Raw genomic sequence first — 9,374 nt, forward strand, 5'->3', positions numbered from 1 at the left:
GTGTAAGGCCACTTTGTAGTAGTTTTTTTTTGCTTTGAAACCTACTTTATTGGAGATACTAATTTCTTTTTATGAGTTTTTGTGGAGCTTATCTTTTCCCATTCTTTTGCCTTTCAACCTGAGACTTTTGAGTGTGTGATTTTGTTTCAAGTGTGTTTGCAATTGCTGTTGAAACATGTTTATTGTGTCTGCTTTAAAATCCTGTCAGATGATCTCAGCACATGATTCATCTTACTGTTGTCTTTTCTTGCTCAGATTGTGATTTTTCTAGTTCTTGGTTTGATGGGTGGCTTTTTGCTCACTTTTGATAGTTTGGGTTAGGAGTCTCTGGGCCCTACTTCAGCCTTTTATCTCAGCAAGTGCCTCCCTGTTGAGGTTCCTCAGCCAGGTTCGGGCTTCTTCTGTGACTGTGCTTCTAAGATAGTTTAATGTTCAGGCCTCTGGGGTCACTTTGGTGCGTGGTTTATCTGGTGTTGCTGGTCTTCCACTCTTCTTGCTGGTTTGGCTGTAGGGAGAGTGCTGGGGTTCGGGGCTTCAGGGCCTTGCCTGGGTGGCACTCTTGGGAAGAGGCTGGGCACCTTGAGAGCAGCAGGTCAGTGCAGCACAGGCTCATGGGTGGTCCACGGTCGGCTGCCTGCCATGCCGGTGCCCTGCCCGCTCCTCAGCCCACCCTCTACCTCCTGCCTGAACAGTGGGTAGACGGCTGGATGGTGTCTGCAGGTCCCGGAGGAGAAGTCAGGCACCTGCTTGCCCGATGCCTACCTGTCCTCCCACCAGCCAGGATGCTGACTTGTACACTCTGGTGACCCTGAGCCCCAAAGCCAGTGATCCATTTGGGGACTGTGGTGATGGCTACGGACGGTGGTAGCCCTGCCCTGCTGTCTTGCTGGAATACCACCTTCTAAGATGGTGTCCATTTCTGCCTGCCCTTCAGTCCATCACCTCCACAGAGGTGATGGATTTACATTACTGCATCCTGCCACTCTTAAGCCACCAGCGCCCTCCTTCCATGCGAGCCCCGTCAGCCTGTCCCTGCCCCATCACAAACTCACCCCCAGTGGAACTTCCTACCTGGTGCTCCTATGTCCTGATGAGCTAATGTGACCCCTGCTCTCTTCTCACTGAGAGAGGGTCTTCTGAATGCTCCCTTTTGGATGAAGACTGAGGGCCATATTTGGTCAAGGACAAGCTGGGTTCCTGTGGCATTGGCACAGAGCAGGGCTCAGCAGGGTCTGGCTTGGTGTTGGCGGCTGCGAAGGGAGCGGGGGTGAATGGGTGTTGGGACTAATGACACGTTAACTAACTCAGGCTGACTCCTTACTCCCTGGCGAGTGAGCAAGATCAAGGCTCAAAGGCGGTTTCAAAGGTTCATGACGATAAACCGGACCACCGTCAGGGATTGGTTAACAACAGTTCCGCAAACATGATCAGCTCGCGCTTGCCATATAGTCCTATGGGACTCTCGCCTGCGTGAACCCCCCTGCCTTGCTGACCTTTAAGTTGATTGGTTCCCGCCTAGCCCCCACCCTACATAAAAACTGAGCGATTTCCTCAATAAACGAGTTCCTGCTGTGACGGGTCTCCCTGACGCATCTGATTGTCCTCCGCCGGGAGGGCTGGAAACGGGCGGTCAGTCGGCCCTACCTATCCCGGTCTGACCTTGTTGGGGAGTGTCCCCTTCCCTTGTTGCTGGTCGAGAAGAGCAAGGGGGCTTAAGACCCCGACAAATGGAGGCCGCGTGGGACATGTGGAGCCCAGGTCTGTTCAGCACCAGCATCTCCCTGCTTCCCCCTGGTCTGCAGAAGACACTGGAACTGAGACCAGAAGTCAGGTCTGAGTCCCTCCTCCAGTCTCAGGCCACCTGGGGGTGACCTCGAGCGCCATTGCTGTGGTGTCAGCTGGGAGCCACCTTCCCCCTCCCTGGCCCTGTCCTTTCCTTGCTGTCTCCATCTCCATGACTGTGGCCAGAGGCCCATGGCCACAGCTCAGCCACATATCCTGGGTTCCAGAGGAGAACGCACCAGCTCTCCCACCCCAAGTGCCAGACTGTCCACCAGGTTTCCCCCTTGCTTGGTCCAATCCTCCTCTGCATCCTGGATGGGGCACCGATTCCTTCAGTTCTCAGCACAGGCACTCTCCCGGGTAGCTCGTCCAGCCTGTGAGGCTCAGGATCAGATGTCCACTTCAGTCCAGAGAGTGTCATTGTACATGGACATCCAAGAGTGGGAGGAAGAAATGGAGCAGGGACTGCACCAGCCCCGGGGAGCCTCGGCCACGTTCTCGGGAGCCTCAGGCTTGGGGTTGGGCGCTGCCCACCACTGCCCAGCTCATACATAGCATCATCACCAGCCCTGCAGATCAGACTGAACCCTGCATCACCCCAGAGCCGGGCCCAGGGTCCCAGGTAAGGGGAGGGGCCAGGGGCAAGTCCTGTGAGGGCCAGAACATTCCAGAAGCGGGTGCGAGTTCAAGAGGTAAATCTGCATGTGGTCTATCTTCCTGCAGGTCTGGTTTACTTGGATATTTTTAAGGATCCAGGACAGTGTTCAGAGGCACTGGTCCCTGACCATGAGGTTGTCCCTGTCCACTGGGAGAACAGCCATCTCCACCTGGACCCAGCCCTGGGGCACCCACAGGTGTGACAGATGAAGCACAGCCAGTAGACACAGCAAGAGGCCGAGCCGCTCTCTGCCTGTGCCCAGGGGGCATCGTAGGCCTCGTCACCCCTCGGGGGTCTGCTGGGATGGAGTTAATCGGGGCACCCACAGGCCAGCAAGCAGAAGGGGCTGTTGTAGCCTCAGCCTGGTCAGCCTTTGGACCACCGACCTGGCTCAGGGCAGGCAGGTGCCACCATGGACGGGGCCCAGACTCGGGAGAGAAAGCTGCTTAGCTCCCGGGGCCACAGAGAGAGGCTGGTGGGGACGGAGACCTGGGAGTCCAGCATGAACAGAGCTGACCCTCCATATTCTGGGCGAGGGTGCTCCCCTCTACAGAGGCCCACTGGACCTGGAGCCGATGGAAGGGGTCCTTCCTGCCCCTGGTGCAGGGACAGAGGTCGGCCCCAGGAGGTGCCCAGTCTTGGGGCTGGCCTGAATGTAAGCCCCCTTGTGCAGCTGGGGCAGGGGACACAGGGCTGGCAGAGCCTGTGAGGAGGCTGGCAGGTGGGCGGGCTGGCCGCGGGGGCTCAGGGCGCAGTGTGGGAAGCCCATCCTGGCGTGGCTGTGGTGTCTGAGGACTCTCATCTGGTCATACCTTCCTAAGCAATTCCTTCACCAGCTGCCCGCTGCCCTTGGGAGCAGGAGGGTGATCAATGGAGCCACCCAGTCCCAGGAGACACCAGCCTGCGGCAGACCAGCCGGCCCCCATAGGCTTACTCAGCTGACTGACCTGGGGCTGCCCTGGTCAGCGTGTCGGCCTGGAGCTCTGAGGGGACAGGGAACCTCTTCACCCCATCCCCCACCCCGCGGTGAGACGTCCCGTTAGGAAGCACATGGGTCTGCTCCCAGCCCTGCTCACTCTGCCCTGGCCCGGAACCAGGCCCCAGGCCGAGTGGCTCAGGGTCACCAGCCCTGCTGGTAAGCCACTGTTTGTTCAGGATGGTCTCCAGGTGGCCCTTGGGCTGCACCTCCACATCTTGATGTACATGCTCGGAAGGACGTCCTCAGCGGAAGGGCTGCTGGCTGCTGTGGCCATGGGATGCGATGTCCCTGCCCACGGAGCTGCTCTGTCCCCATCCAGAGGAGAGCTCTGCGTGCCCCTGTGGGAGCGGGTTCAGCCTGCATGGCCCAGGGGTCTTGATGGCACAGAGGTGCCATGTATTTGGATTCGAGGTTTGGATTCGATGTGAGCTGGGGACCTGCCCTGAGCCAACACCCAGGCGTCTTTGGAGCGGCCGCCCTCTAAGGGGACCCCCCAGCCTTCCAGGCCCCTCCTTCCCTAACCGTGAGACAGAAACTCTGCTTTGGGATTGGGTGGTTGGAGGGAACCAGTTCCTTCATCATTTGGGGAACGGAGGGGTCCCCAACACTATGACCTCACCCTATGCCCACTGTGGATGTCGGAGGCCACCCTGCAACTCCACCCATGCCAGCCACCCAGGGTCAAGCACCCTGCCATGTCCCCAAAACTTCAGGACATCAGGACCTCCATGGCCTTCGTGCCACTGACAAGGGTCAGGCCAGGGTGAGCAGGAGTCCGCCGTGGCTGCAGCTGTGGCCTTGTCCGAGCTGGGTGAGGAAGGCCCAGGCTGTGGGTTCGTCCCTTTTGTAGGAGGACAGAGTCCAGTCTCTGCCTGGCCTTGGGATGCCTGGAATCCCCTGACTGTCCTCAGGCACAAGGACATTATCCCCCTGCCCGAATTGGCCATTTCTTGGATAGTATCACTAACTTCCCTCTAAGTCCAAACAGGAGCCTGCTGTGTCCCCTGGGGCTGGACGGTTCCTGGTAGGGCCATGGTGGGAGGAATCTGGGGCTTGGGCCAGGCTGGTGGCCGGCGTCAGCAGCACTTCCGGGGTCTCTCCTGGACACGTCAGAGGCCAGCACTGAGGACAGCTGTGCCAGGAGGGGTCAGCCCTGTACGTCAGGCCAAGGGTAGGAGGACCCCACGTCAGCCCTAGGGTCAGGTGGCCGTCGTCCCACTCCTCACTGTCTGCCCCAACCCCGGGCACCGCCGTCCCCAAGGGTGCACCCTGCTGAGCGCAGTCAGGTGTCCTCAGCTGTGCAGGGAGGGGCCTCCCTGCTTTCTGGCTCCCCTTCAGGGGTGCCGTGGAGGGGGCAGGGGCACCCCAGGGGGCTTTGCTCAGGGGGCTCTCTCGCTGCTTCAGACAACAGCCAGCATGTGGCCCTGATGCCACAGGGTCCCTGGGCGTCATCAGCCTGTGCTCTGAATGGTGGCACCCAGCCAGCCCGGGGTCCTGCCCCCACACTCTCCCCTTCCCAAACTGCCCAGGCCAGTTCGAGGGGACACATCTTCTCCTGCTCCCTCAGCACATCCCGAGGTGGGTGGAGGAGTGGTGGGCCGCTGCGCCACCCCAGACCCACGCGGGTGCCTTCCGGACCCCCTCTCTGGGGAAGCACTGGGCATCAGGAAATGAGGTGGGAGCCAGGCCCATCCCTCTCCCTACGTGAGATTCATCCCCTGCCCCCAGCAACACACGGAGACCGAGGCCGTGAGGATGCTGGCCACGTTTATTTGGAGTCAGGGACTAGTCCAGGGAGCAGGAGCCGGGCGGCGTCGGCTTTGTCAGGCAGGATGCAGACACCGCAGGTGGCCGACTGGGATCTGGCAGATGATGGCTAAGGTCCCAGACACACCGGCTTTGGCAACATCCTGGGGAGGTGTGAGGGGCAGCGCTGAGGACCCAGGGTCCAGTGCAGGCCTCCACAGAGTGCATGACAGAGAGCTCCTTCCAGGCCCTGGGAACCTGGGACAGCAGCCAGAGGGCTCCGTGTGGCTGCTCAGGACCCAGCACCAGCCACCATGGTCCCCACCCCAACTCTGTGGGCCGCACGTGCTCCATGCTCAGGGCTGAGTATGGAAGAGCCCAGAGACCAAGGGAGGCGGCGGAGGCGGGAGCTGCAGGGGCCGTCAGGGCTGCCAGCCCAGGGCAGATGGCCTCGAGACTGGACCAGGCAGGCAAGCAGCTCCCCTCCTTCCAGAGGAGGTGCCTGCCGGCAGTCTGGCCTCAGGACTCAGGGTAGATGTGCTGTTTAAGCCACTAAGTCCGTCGGCACAGCCAGCAAGCTTCTGTCTCTGTGGCTGAAGCCACATTTATCCTCCTGAGTTCTGGAGGTCAGAGTCCAGAATGGGCCTCCTGGGTGGCGTCCAGCGTGGCAGGGCTGGCTCCTCCTGGCTGGTCCCGCACTGCCTTCTGCAGCCCCTCGCCCTCACCCCACACACCCTGTGCCCAGGGGCCCCTTCCTCACTGCACTGTGACCTCCCTGCCTGCTTCTCCCCATGGAGCACATCAGCGGAGGAGGCAGCAGCCACGTCGGAATCCAGGATTTGCACAAAAGCCAAGGTGACATTAGTGGATGTGCCCTTGGCCAGGCAGACCCCACGGGAACCTTGCAGTCCCCAGGGGACCATGAGGCCAGCACACACTGGAGCCCGCACGCGGCCCAGAGCCCTGGCGCAGGCGTCTGAGGGGACAGGAGGCAGTTCTGCTCGCTCACTGTCTTCTCAGTGTGAGGGGCTCAGCAGGTAAACTGAGGAGTGGGGGCTCTCCACCTGCGAGAGCCGGAGCCGCCCTCCCCGTGACAGGGAAGGAGACAGCGAGCACGCGCTGCCCCCCAGGGCCCCTCTCCTGAGTGCACCCACCCCCCAGGCTGCCTGCTGGACAGAGACCTGGACGAGGGCGCAGGCGGGGCTTTCTTCCTCTCTCACCATCCTCTTCCCGCCCCCACAGTGACCGCCCTTAACTCACAATAGAAATGGAATCAAGACCCCGAAGGTCACAGACCCGCAGCTTTACGTGCCCAGATGCCGGGTGACCTGCTGGCCTGGAGCCCAGCAAGGACGTGCTCAGTGCAGAGGCCTCAGGGGCCACTCACCTCACGGATGGTGGGATGTGCAGAAATCCGAAGCAGCTGAGGGAAAGTGGGGACGCACGCAGTTCATTTCCACCCGACCCCGAGGTCCCCTCCTGTGAGAAGAGCCCCCACTCCTGCCCCGCGCTGGGAATTGGACAGCAGGGGACGCCCGTCGTTACCAGGGTGAGGCACGGCCATGACCTCTGCCTTGTCCAGTCCCTTGGTCTCCATGAGCTCCTGGAACATCTTCACCGCCTCGGGGTTCTCTTCCATGGTGTGGCCTGCGGGCACAATGAGGTGTGGCCAGGAGCCAGAACCAGGCCCCCCAGGCTGGGTGAACCTCTCCCCCGGAGGCCTCTGGCCACTCGGAGCACTCGAGTCTGCTGACCCAGGCCCAGGTCTGGGGAGCAGTGCGCTGCTAGAAGGAGCTTCAGAGAACCTCTTGACCAGCCCCGGACCTGAGAGGGTGAGTCTTTTGGAGGCTGAGGCCCCATAGTGATTCTGGGTGTGAAGGCTGCACAGGAAAGGAGTCCACCGCCCCACCTGGAGGGCAGAGGACAAGACAGAATCCCCTGCACAGGCACACCCTGTGGGGGGCTGGCCATGAGGGGCAGCCCTGGACTCCACACCTGGGAGCCTGAGGTAGGAGGAGGAGGACCCTGCTCTTGGCAACCCTCTCCCAAGAATCAGCCAGCCCTCCTGAGCAGGACCTCGTCTTCCAGCCTGACCCTCTAAAGCCGGAATCCTGGAGCATGACGGCCCCCTCGTGGCTGTTGGCTTGTCCGGAGCCCCTGGCAGCTCCTCAGTGGCCTCTCTGCAGGGAGTCCACTCCTCGTGCCAGCAACCTGGGGCCAGTGTGCACCCTGTGGCCCAGCAGAGATGTGCTGCCCTACTGCCCACCAGCTGTGGACCAGTGAGAGTCGGGGCAGTGGGGGCTGCCTCCTCAGTGCACCCAAGACCCGGTGTGACCTGGTGGGCCAGGGTGGGTGGGTGTCCGGTCTCCCATTCAGCGAGGCCCCGGTACCTATCAGCATCATCATGTGCATGGTCTTGTCCTTCATCTTTTTCTTGGTGTGCATGACGTAGTAGCTTTTCATCTTCGTGGCCCAAATGTGGACCTCCTGCTGCTTCCCTGTGGGGAGAAGGGTGCTGTCTTGGTGGGTAGCCGTTGGGCGATCTTACTACGAGCCTGAGAGGTGGAGACGGCAGGAGCAGGGTTGTCTCTGCAGCGTGGGAGGCAGGAGGGCCAGCCTCTGGCTGACTACCACGCTGCGCGGGGGCCACTGCAGGTCTCTTGCCTGCCTGTGATGCTGGTTAGAAGGCAGCTGCCTTGACTCTGTAGGGCCCTGGACTCCCCACCAGGGCACAGGGCGGAGAACGTGCCTTGTGTGCACACCCGCAAACACCAGGGAAGAGCCTCCAGCCAGGGGAATGCTGACCCCGATCTCATCAGCCAAGGACGAGGCTGGCCGTTTCCCGGAAGCATGAACGCAGCCCACAGGCAGGACGGGAGCCCAGGAGGGTCTGCAGCTGAGTGCCACTCACCGGCCATGAACGTGGTGGGGTCGTCTGTTTTCCACAGTGGTATCTGCATCTCCTCACAGTCGCCCGAGGGCTGCCTGGAGCAGAAAACCTGAGGGGTGAGCTCCGTGCCTCTCCTGTTCTGTCTCTTAGCTGAGATCTCCATGAAGGAAGAGGGCACGGGGTCCCCCTGCCCCTGTGCTTTGCTGGCCCCATCCACAGCACCCACGGCCCTGGCCTGGGTGACAGCAGCACAGGACGTACACAGGTGTCTCACCCACATTCTGGGCCACACCTGGGGTGGCCTGTGGCCCTCCCACACTAGCACCTCCTGCCTGGCCTGTCCACCTCTTCCTACCATTCCTCAGTCCTGCTCTCAGCACCTCAGGGAGCCCTGGGGCTGCCCTGTGCCGGCACTCCCAGCAGCCTCCTGGGGTTTCCTCAGGGCACAGATCTGCCCTGACTGGATAGCAGGGTGGAGCTGGCAGGGGCCAGGTTTTGCCGACCTTTCAGCCCCCAGTGACCATGGTTTGTAACCCCAAAGGTCCTAGAGTCTCCACGGACTTCCTAGCAAACTGAGGTGCAGCAAACTGAGGCCGCTGAATATGTCACTGCCCAGGAGGGCCTGTGGGGAAGGCCAGGAGTGGGGAGGCCGGCCGGCCTTGTCTTTGCAGGCTCGGATGGAAGGGAAGCGCGGTCTGCAGGCTGCTAGAAGCGGCAAAGGCCAGCTCCCCGTGGCTGCAGCCTGGTGAAGGCAGACAGCGGACTTCCCTCCCTCTGCCTAGCCCGGGGGCAGGGGGAGCCGAGGCACCCGCCCCTCTGCCCCCCAGGCACCTACCTGACTTTGGCCTTGATCATGATGCTGTCTTTGGAGAGGTCCATCCAGAAGTGCAGCACAGGATGGGTCATTTGAGGTGGCGGGTGGCTAGTCACGGCAAGCGCAGGAATCATGGGGCTCCCCATCCAGCATAGGATGTGCCACTCTCCTACCAGCTGTGGGGATGCTGCAGTGACCAGCGGGCGGGGGAGGCCACGCCTTCCCTCAGCTCCCCACCTTGAGCAGCCAGCCATGCTGCCCAGGCGGAGTCTTTAGGATGTGGAACTTCATGGGGTCTCTGGTGCACGGGACCACCCACCTGGGCCAGAGACTACCCATGAGCCTTGGACAGAGTGACCAGTCCCTGAGGACCAGGGAGGAGCAGAGGCTGCCGAGGGGGAATGCAGGTGGGCAAAGAGGGGAGCTTGGGTCCCAGGTGGACGCAGTGTGGCCTGCTGCTGACCAGCTCCCAGAGAAGGCCAGGGGAAGTCGGGGGCACAGTGGT

At 61.5% G+C, this 9,374-nt stretch overlaps 1 long non-coding RNA gene across 1 annotated transcript; it reads left to right on the forward strand.

The window, feature by feature from the left end:
- The first annotated feature begins 1,657 nt into the window (after nucleotides 1-1,657).
- On the forward strand, nucleotides 1,658-6,983 carry LOC124963982 (uncharacterized). The gene is made up of 3 exons (XR_007104860.1): nucleotides 1,658-2,404; nucleotides 2,506-2,636; nucleotides 6,408-6,983. It is a non-coding gene; the product is annotated as an uncharacterized LOC124963982 (long non-coding RNA).
- The last annotated feature ends 2,391 nt before the right edge of the window (nucleotides 6,984-9,374 follow it).

The sequence above is a fragment of the Sciurus carolinensis genome, chromosome 14, assembly GCF_902686445.1.
Source record: "Sciurus carolinensis chromosome 14, mSciCar1.2, whole genome shotgun sequence".
Classification (NCBI taxonomy): Eukaryota; Metazoa; Chordata; class Mammalia; order Rodentia; family Sciuridae; genus Sciurus; species Sciurus carolinensis.